The sequence below is a fragment of the Phyllostomus hastatus genome, unplaced genomic scaffold (assembly GCF_019186645.2).
Source record: "Phyllostomus hastatus isolate PE091 unplaced genomic scaffold, TTU_PhHast_1.1 phas_contig_329, whole genome shotgun sequence".
Classification (NCBI taxonomy): Eukaryota; Metazoa; Chordata; class Mammalia; order Chiroptera; family Phyllostomidae; genus Phyllostomus; species Phyllostomus hastatus.
The window spans coordinates 1,598,301-1,607,989 of NW_025333854.1; positions in this window are offsets into that span (position 1 = coordinate 1,598,301).

Below are 9,689 nucleotides of genomic sequence, written 5' to 3' on the forward strand. Positions count from 1 at the left end.
GCCCGGACTTCCGGCTGTAGAAGGAGTCGCATTCCCGCCCCGCCCAGGTCCCTCGGCAGCTCTGGGTCCCCTCAGTCTGGTTCGGGGGAGCAGTCAACCTCCACTGTCCCTCGTCCCTCCCTCCTGCCTCTCCGTGCGGGGCGGCCAGGGTCCCTCGGGTCTCGTCTCCCCTCTGGAACCCGAGGGGCTGGGCGGTGCGGCCGAGGCCCGTGTGCCCTTTGACCGTCACGAGGTGCCTGGACCTGGAGCGAGTAGGCATGACCTCGCAGGATGGCGTCAAGTCTAAGGGTGCAGTGACCCGCCCGGCCCCTGAGACGGCTTGGGAGGGAGAGGAGGACAGAGCCCACGTGCGAGCTGGGGGGAAGCCAGAGGGGCGGGGCGGGGGGCCAGGAGAAGGCCGGGCCACGGGAGCCACGGGAGGAGAGTGTCCTGGAGGGAGCCTGTGGCCCCCATCTCTGACCACGCTCCAGGGGGCTGGGAGCTGCGGGCTGGAACTCCGTCCTGGCTACGGTGTTTCATTGGAGCGAGTGTGAGCATGTGACTGTGTGTGTGTGTGTGTGTGTGAGCGTGAGAGTATGAATGTGTATGTGTGTGTGTGTTTACATGTGTGAGTGTGTGACTGTATGTATATGTGAGTGTGTGACTGTGAGCATGTGCATCAGTGTGTATATGTGAGAATGAGTGTGAGAATATGAATATGTGTATATGTGAGTGTGTTTACATGCGTGTGTGACTGTGTATGTATACATGTAAGTATATGACTCTATGCGAGTGTGTGTGCTTGAGTGTGTGTATGTCAGTGTGCAGGTGCATGAGTGTGAGAGTGAATGATGTGTGCATGAGTGTGCGTGTGTGTGTATGTGAGTGTGCGTGTGTGAGTGTGTATATGAGTGTGTGTATGTGGCCCCAGGGTGTGTGCTGGGCCGGGAAAGCCAGACCCAAGTCGGGACAGCTCCGGCAGGAACCGCTGGGGACGCAGGGCAGGGAGCCGCTGGGGCCGGGGACAGCGCCCGGCCAGGGGCAACTCTGCCCACCCCCTGCCCCATCTCCTCCTCTGTTTCAAGAGAGACACCGGCCGCTGGGACTCGGGGGTGGGGGGAGGGAAGGCGCTCTGCCCCTCTGTCCCTCACTCACTGCTGAGAGCCACAGAACAAGAGCAGGGAAGGCAAGCGTTGCAACCCTGCCCACGGGGAGAGGCAGCAAGGACTCGGGCTCGCGGAGACGCTGGGCACACGCCGGTTCGCTCGGCTGGCACACCCGTCCCTTGCCCCGCCTTTGGGGCAGCCCTGCGAGGGGACGCCGCCATGACCCCACGTCACAGGTGACGGGACTCAGCAGGGAGAGGGGTCTCGGCCTGCCCACGGTCTCCCGTCCAGGAGGCGGGGAGCCGGGACGCAGACCCCCGTGTGGGACAGGCCCCTCGAGGGGACGCCGGAGGGCAGGGCCTCCCGCGGCTGGAGGCACATGGGGGACGGCACAGCTGCGTCGGGGAGAGGGATGCTTAAACGGGGACCAAAACACAGTGATAAACGGCACAGCGGGGCGGGGTGGGGGGTGGGGGTGCGGTATGTGGGACCCCCGGGCCCCGCTCTTGGAGGCCAGGGAAGGCTTTTCTGGGAACAGGCGGAGGCAAGCGCACGGAATTCGGCTGAGCCGGGCGCGGGCTCCCAAGGCGGGGTGCGGGAGGGGAAGGAAGCCCACGTCCTGTGCCCAGAGCCCCTCAGGCTGGGCTGGAAGGAAGCCCCTGGAGCTCAGATGCTCTTCAAGGACATCGGACATCTGAGGGGCCACCCTGGCTGGCAGCTGGAGGCCTGGGGGCCGAGGGCGGTGGTGGCCCAGAGGACAGAGGTCGTGAGGGACTTTGCTGCTGAAGGCTGACCTCGGGCTGCTGCTTCACGGTGGCGAGGACTGACCAGGACTGAACCCCAGGCAGGTCCTTGGAGCACGCTTCTCAGCGGGGCCTCGGCCTTGGCCTTGGAGGACTCGAGCAGAAAAACACACGTAGCTTCTGCCAGCTCAAGGCCGCATCCCTGGGATGACCCTGGCCCCCCGCACGGTGTCCCCGGGGAGCTCAGGGCTGCGGTGGAGGGAGGCAGGCCCTGCCCGCCCTTTCTCAGGGCATCCACGGAAAAGGGGCGGCCCCCTGACTCCTTCCCGTGCGCCCATGACGTGTCCACGTAGCTCCTGCCACTCATGAGTGTCTTTCTCAAGGACCTGGAAGCCATCCCTGAGATCATAGGGCCGGGGCCCGGTCCCTGGGGGAGGACAGAGTCCTGCCTGGGGTGGTGGCTGCCAGCGCCCAGTCACAGCTGGTCCAGCTGCATCCCCACTGAGCAGGACGCTTTCCCCTCCCCGCACCCCCTCTCCCACCGACGCCCACAGCAGCCTGTGCGAGTCAGAGGGCACCAGACTCGCCAGAGTCTGCATTCAGATGGCACCAGACTCCTTCCCCTGTCACAGCAGTGATGACGTGTCACTGTGACTGTCCTCACCACTGTGACTAGCGTCCTGCTCTGTGGATCTCTGATGAACAGCTCGGCTCACACCGAGCCCCCCGGGCAGGACGAGCGCAGCTGGGCCCCCAGGTCTCAGCGGGGCCCCGCACCAGGCCCCCGGCCCTCCTCGGCCTCACGGGGCCGCCCTGCCTCCGTGCAGAACCCAAAAAGTGCCGACTCACTGAAAACAGAGCGCGTGTGTGACCGGGAAGCCGGGTGTGCAAGCGACCACACACGCTCAGCACCGAGAGCAGCTGCTGAATGTGGCACAAAAAAGAAGGTTGAATTTAACAAAAAAAAATCTGTGCCACTGAATCAGAGCTCTGGCTCACAGAAATACCGTCCCACTATTGGTCACGTATTAAGTACTTAAGTCAGGGGACTCTCACGTGGTCGGCCCAAGCCGGTGAGTCAGGCAGGATGTGCGTGTGGATTAGATCACCGGGAATGTGCAGTGTTTTCTCTCTGCTTCGTCCCCGCCCCCCGCCCCCTCCCGCCCCCCACTGGCACAGCCAGCAGGCTCCTGGGGGAGGGTCTCACACCGCACAGCGGACCCACGTCCTCCCCGAGCAGGGGTGGCCCACCTGCTCACGCAGGCACCCGAGTGGCTGCAGCGCAGTTTCCGCAGGGAGATGCAGTGACGCCTACAACGTGCCCTGGGTGTCGGGTGCTGCAGTGACCAGGGAGAGTCGCCGGGACCAAGCCCAAACGAGTGTGACCCCAGCCGGCGCTGTCCCTGTGGGGGGCAGCAGGGCAGCCACTTGTCCCCTCCCGCCCCCCCCCCCCAACGTTTCACTGTGGCGGCGGGGTTGGCGTCCAGCAAACTGACCCAGGAGGGTTGGATTCCATGGCCAAGGACAAAGCCAGTCGGTTATCCCCAACAGGTCGTCTGGAAACTGTGGCCAGAGCAAAGGGGCCGGAGCGGCGTGTGGAACACCTCTCGCTGGCAGCGCCGGAACACAGGTGGTTCTGACGAGGGGCGGCTCGCGCTTCGTGTGCGGCTGCGTGGAATCTGCACGGGAACCTCGGGACTCCAGTCCCGGCACCTCGGCCGAGCGGTCAACACCAACATCCCCAGGGAGCCCGGGAGCAGCCGGTGCAGGGGTGCGGTCCGGCCGGGGCTGGCTTCAGAGCACAGCCCTTGGCCTGACTCGCTGCTGGGTTTTCAGAGCGGCACCTGCGCCTGACCCTGTCCTCGTGCTGTAGATAGAAGCCCCGACCTCCTGCGTCCCCGCAAAGACGCCGTCCAGCGAGCGCCCCACCGAGCAGCAGACACGCAGTGTCTGCAGAGGACACGCACCGTGGGTGTTTGCGAGTCACAGTGTTTGCAGCGGCCTGGACCGCATGTTGACAGCGACGCTCACACCTCACTTCCACGGAGTGCTTGTGGGTGCTGGGCAGAGCCCTGTGGACCTCCTTGTCTCCCTGTCGCAGACGCAGAACCTGAGGCTCAGGAGCGCTGTGCTGGGGTCCAGGGTGAGCGGGCCGGCCCCGGAGCGCCCGCTCGCCACTGTGTGCGGGGGCCTCGCCCGCCGCCCTGGCCACCACCCGCCGCCCCTTCTGGCTCAGTGAAGCCCAAGAAAGGGCCCCTGGAGCGAGGATGGCTGCTGCCCACTAGGTCCCCGCGGCCAGAGCCGAGCCGGGCACAGGTCCCCGTGCGGGTGACCGTGCAGAGAGAGCTCCCCCGGGGAGTCGCGTGAGATGAGTGGGAAACGACAGGAAGGGGGGGGAGCTGAGCGAAGCTGCCGTGTCGGGGGGGGGGGGTCCGGGGGCAGATCCTGGCAGGGCCATGTAGGACCTCCCCCACCAGCTGTGGGGGGCGTGAGGGTGCAGCCCCCCAGCACTGCGGCAGCTGCCTATTCTTGGGACTGCTTCTGCCGGTTACAGCAGACCCCAGCCCCCCGAGTCCACACAGGGAGGCTCTCCCCGTGGGTGCACAGAGCCTGAAAGGACACGGGGTCTGGGGCTGCACGGCGGGTGCCGGGGCAGGAGCACGCCCCCACCGAGCCGGCCGGCCGGCCGCCTGTCCCTGTACGCCCGAGTCTGAGAATTCTTGTCTTTTTTAAAGGCTGACAATAAACGTTAAAGTGCATGCTATTCTGGGACGTGTAAAAATGACAAGAGATTCCATTTCAGTGTCTGCAAAGAGAGTTGTCTCGGGAGGCGTTAATGGGAACTCACTCACTGCCCATCAAGCTCGGCTGCCTGCACTCCCGCAGCACTGCCAGCCGGCTGCCACGGAGACCGGGAGCCCGGACGTCCGGCGGAGCTGGGGACCTGTGCTCTGGGGGGCCCCCGCGGGATTGGGGGGCCGTCCCACTCCATCAGGGGGCCGGGGTCCTTCCCTTCTGCCGCTCCACGGTCTTTGCCATCTGTCACCGCGGGTGGCCGGTACTGTGGCGGTGGTTCATCTTTTCTGCGCCCGGCTGCACTTGGGAAACACCATCATTGCACACTTGAAACTCTAAAGGAAGACGACCTCACTGCTGTTGCACACGGGAAAAGTAGCTTGTTCTGCGTTGACTCACCGTGTGTGTGTGTGTGTGCCGCAGACACTGAAATGCCCGTGTTACCGTAGCAGAGCGCACCGCCGCACATCCCTTTCGATGGGGACCTCCCCTCACGCACGCCCTCCGCACGCCCTTCTGTGCGCGGCTGCCGGCGCCTTAGTTAACCGGGGACACTGTTTCCACGGTCAGCGCCGGGTGTCTGTTTTTCGGTTACAGCCACCGACAGGGGCAGCTGACTTGGATTCCTTGTTTCCGTGAACGGGGCCGTGCCCGCCGGCCGCAGGGTGAGCTCTGGGGAGGCGCAGGCCCAGGCCGAACGGTCCCAAGGCCCTTCCCGGGAGGCAGCGCGGCCCGGGCTGCAGGCCAGGGAGGCCCCCGGGCTCTCACCAGCGTGTGGAGGGACGGAGGGTCGGGGCAGGGCCGGGCGCGCCCAGCTGTGCTTCCCACGGCCTTGTTCCCCATTCTCCTCCAGCTCGGAGAGGGCTTCCCGCCGGGTCAGTGCAGGGTCACAGAGTGGATGGCAGGCACGGCTGGCCAGGCCCCGAGGACCTCCTGGTGCCCACCCCCCACCCCGGCCCCCCACCGTGCATGTGCTTACGGGGCATCTGTTGCACAGTGCGGCCTGCAGCCGCGTCATGTGCTGTGGTCCCACCCACCACGGGCCGCCCTGGATGCCTCAGGCAACCCCTACCTGCATGCTCTCTCAGGCACGGTCCCCCCACCACCCCCGACAAACCACCTCTGCAGCGCAGGACAGGGCCCAGCGCCTGCTCCTCCCGGGCGTCGGGCGTCATCCCTGCCAGCCCCCGGAATCGGTGGGACAGGCCCTCCGCCCCCTTCTGCAGAGCCCAGGTCTGGCTCCACCCCCTGGTCATTACAGAGTCCCCCCCCCCTCCCGCCCCCTGCTTGTTCCCTCTGCTCCCCAGCACCGCTCACGTCCAGCTCTGGGCGGGGGGGGGCAGCGCCTTCCCTGCCTGGACAGCGGACGGCCCCCGCCTCGTCCGGCCGGTGCTGGGGGCCACATGTGCCGCCCCCGCCGCCGCCCCCACCACCCGGGGCCCCCGGGCAGCGTCCCTTCCTGCCAGAGAGGAAGAGCAGGCCCCACACAGGGATGGCTTTCACCCTTTTCCTCTTTAAACCCAGCCTCGCAACTCCACGAGGCTTTTCACACACTCTGCCTTGCTAACCGGTTTATTCCGGGCGGGAGGGTGGGGGCGGGAAGAAGGGCACGCAAAACGTGCCTCGCCTTCGCTGCCCCATGAGAAGTGGGAGGAGGCCTCCGCTTTGGGTTCTCCACTCGCCCTGGGAGAGGGGGCGGGGGGGTGGCTGGGCAAGGGATGGAACCCTCCTCGGGCGGGCGGGCGGGCGGGGTCCCCGGGGCCGTTCACCCAGACGCTCAGAGTCTGAACAATGGCCACGGGAAGGCTCCGCCCCACGACCAGAGTCGCAGGGAACAGTTCAGTATTTGTAATAGGCCCAGCGAGGAAACCGTGCAGAATTATCCCGTCGTGCACAGCATCACCTCCTGACCTCACGGCCATGTCACCATGAGTGTCCGCCATTTGCCACAGATGCGGCTGCCACCGCCACGGAGCAACACGGCGCGGGCCACGCGACGCAGCACCTCGCCCCTCCCTTTATCCCCCTCGTGCGGTTTTTCACATAAAATCAACTGAGCCGGATGCTTACAGTGTCGGGATGTTTCTGATGTCTGGAACCCTCGACATGGGATCTTTGCTTTGAGTTCCTTTAGTAATGCTTTTTGTGGCCTTGGGCAGTTGCAATTTATGCTTCCAAGGTACTTTTATGTTTATTTCACATATTCTCCCATCGCAGGTGAGCTGAATGGATCATTTATTTGCTCAAGAGATAGAAGTAGTAATGAAACCCAGACAGGCTACAGGATTCCCCGCCTAAGGCCGCATAATAGAGATTGTTGACTCAAAACCACCTTCTGATTCTTAAATCCAGTGTTGTTCTCCTACCCAGATTTCCTTCAGTTTTCTCCCTTTCTATTTCAGTTCCTCGCTACTTGATGAGACGGCACACGTCTGGGGGAAAGAGGATGTTGGCGCTTAAAGAGGCGTCGGGGTCACGTCAGCGTCAGCGCACACAGGGAAGGGAGACAGCGGGCTCCGGGGACGGCTGGGACCGAGTGCTGTCCCTGAAACCACGCCGCCGCCCTCCCCCCGTTCTCCCCAGCCCACGCCCGTGTGAGCGACAACGTTCTGAAATGCGAGGACTGCCCAGAAGGCATCCAGCCGTGTACTATGAAAAACAGAGACATTTACTGAAGAAGACACAAGAAACATGGTACACAAGACAAGGACGCCTCAGTCCCCTTCAAAGCAGGCATCTGGGGACCTCCCACAGTTCTCCCAATCACCATCAGCTGCCCCGTCTTATTTTCCTGAATCTCATCAATGATCTGAAATCTCTTCTTTTTGAAAGGAGATTTTAGTTTTGGGAAAAGCCGTAAGTCCCAGGGCACCACAACTTGACTGTCAGGGGGCTGAGTCACCTGGGTGATTTGATGTTTCACCAAAAAACTCTGCACCAGATGTGATGCATGAGCAGGTACATGGTCGTGATGAAGCTGCCAATCACCAGTTGCCATAGCCACGGCCTTCTGGATCATCTGAATAGTTTCCGTGGAGGAATGCTCAAGCTGAACACAAAATTTGATGCCAATTCATGGCTCTACTCAGTCACTTTGAATGCGACGGCCACACAGTGCACATGCTCACTCAGTGGCGTCCGTCACCCCCACTGACTAGTGCAGTGAAGTCGTCGTCGTTCACGCATGTGCATCCCAGTCCACCCTCCTCGGCTGCCAGGCCACATCGCCGTGGTGCACACCGTTCTCGCTACACTAACGGTGGCGGGGCTTCTCCCGGGCGGGCCTCTCGCACTTTGTTCCACCCGATAGCCTTCCACTCCTTTCCACACTGAAGCTCTAGCTTGTGAAGTGTCCGTGAAACAAGAACCCGACACTGAAAAGCCTTTCTGGTTAAGAAAGCTGGTAGCCATTGTCCCTGCACTGCAAACAGAAAAGTAAAAGAAGGACGGAGTCGAAGAAGCTGCGGAGTCTGGTCCCGCCAGCCAGCGAGGCTCCGTCCCAGTCGGGGCCCAGGGTGGTACCTCTGAAACACGCCCCCTTCTGGGTGGGACTCTCCCCCAGATGTCCTTCTTGTGCACGAAGGGACACCTGTTGTCCCTGAGTGTCCTCCTGTTCCAGAACGCACCCGTGGGGGTGGATGAGATACTGTTTCTGAAACGACCCCCTCTCCCAGGGTCCCCCTGAACTAGGTTCTCCTTGCCCACCACCAGAGAATTACGGCTATCAATGCCAGAGTTTGGTGGAAAGGAAAGGAACTATTTATTCAAAAGTTATACAGACTTAAGTGTAATGACTTGGTGTCTTCATTAAAATCCCAAAGTCCCTTAAATCACCCACAAACACACAGTCCTTCCTTCCCCCCTTTGCCCGGTCCGGGGCACTGCATCTCAGGAGAAGAAACAGAAGTCCGTGGTTCAGGCAGCCCCTGGTCCTTCCCAGTAATCCGTGCTCAGCTGGCAGGCCTCCCTAGGTTCCCGGCACCATCAGCTGTGTCGCTGCTGCGACCTCCAGTCCTTAATCCGAACCCACGCGGCACCTTCTCCTGGCCCACCAGAAACAGTCCTTTCACCCCTTTCCGTCCCACAGGGTCTCTTCTGCATTCCTCCAAACTGCTGAGAGAGAGAGCCCCGCATGGCTGCTACATCTGCTTTCCAGCTCCCTGAGCTGCGTGGCAAAGGCAGCCCCAAAACCAAATGGTTCCCCCCACATGCCTGCGTGTCTGGGTTTAGATCTGGGTGCGAATCTCCCTCTGCAGCCCCATTTCCGACTCCTCCCACAGTTGGCTGGGCCCGCCAGCATTGCTGTATTCTTCCAGCTTCCCTGGGCTGCCGTAGTAAGTCCGGGCAGGCGTGGCCCCGTGGGGTGGAGCCAGTCATCGCCAAGCTCTCACGCAGGCGCTGTGACCGGGGGAGTTGCCTCTCGGTTACATCCTGGGTCAAAGTCACTCCCATCCCCCTGGCTCAGAGCATGGCCACAGCTGTTCAACATACCCATGAAACCAGTCAAAGGTTATAGATCTGTTAAATAACCATTTGGGGGGTTATTTGCAAAACTGTTGATAGATAAAACAACTCTCCGTGGCCCTGCTCCATGCATCCCATCCCCCAGCTCAGGCTGGTGGGGGTGAGGACATCCTATGTATTTTTAATATTTCCCTGCACACCCCGAGTTCTGGACCCCATTACAAATCCCCCTTGAGGGGGGCCCCGGCTGCACCCTGTTACACTCCCGGAGATGGAATGCTAAACCTTCACGACACCGCCCAGCACTCCAGTTCGACGCCCTTAGGAAATCACGCCACCGGCTGTCAGTTCAGGCCTGTGGATGGCCCCGGGGGCGCGGGGAGGGGGAGGGAGGGAGGTCGACTTCTGTCGCCGTTCACCTTCTCTGTCCCCTGGCCCGTGTGTTACAATAAAGACGAGGTTCCTGACCTCTAATCCCGTGGCAGGACTGGGCACCATGACTGTGGGTCCTGACGTGATGAGAATAGAGTCTGTAGCAGTGATTTTCAGCCGGCGTGCCGCTGGAGTGTTTAAAGCACATGGTACCTGACTACTGAGTCAG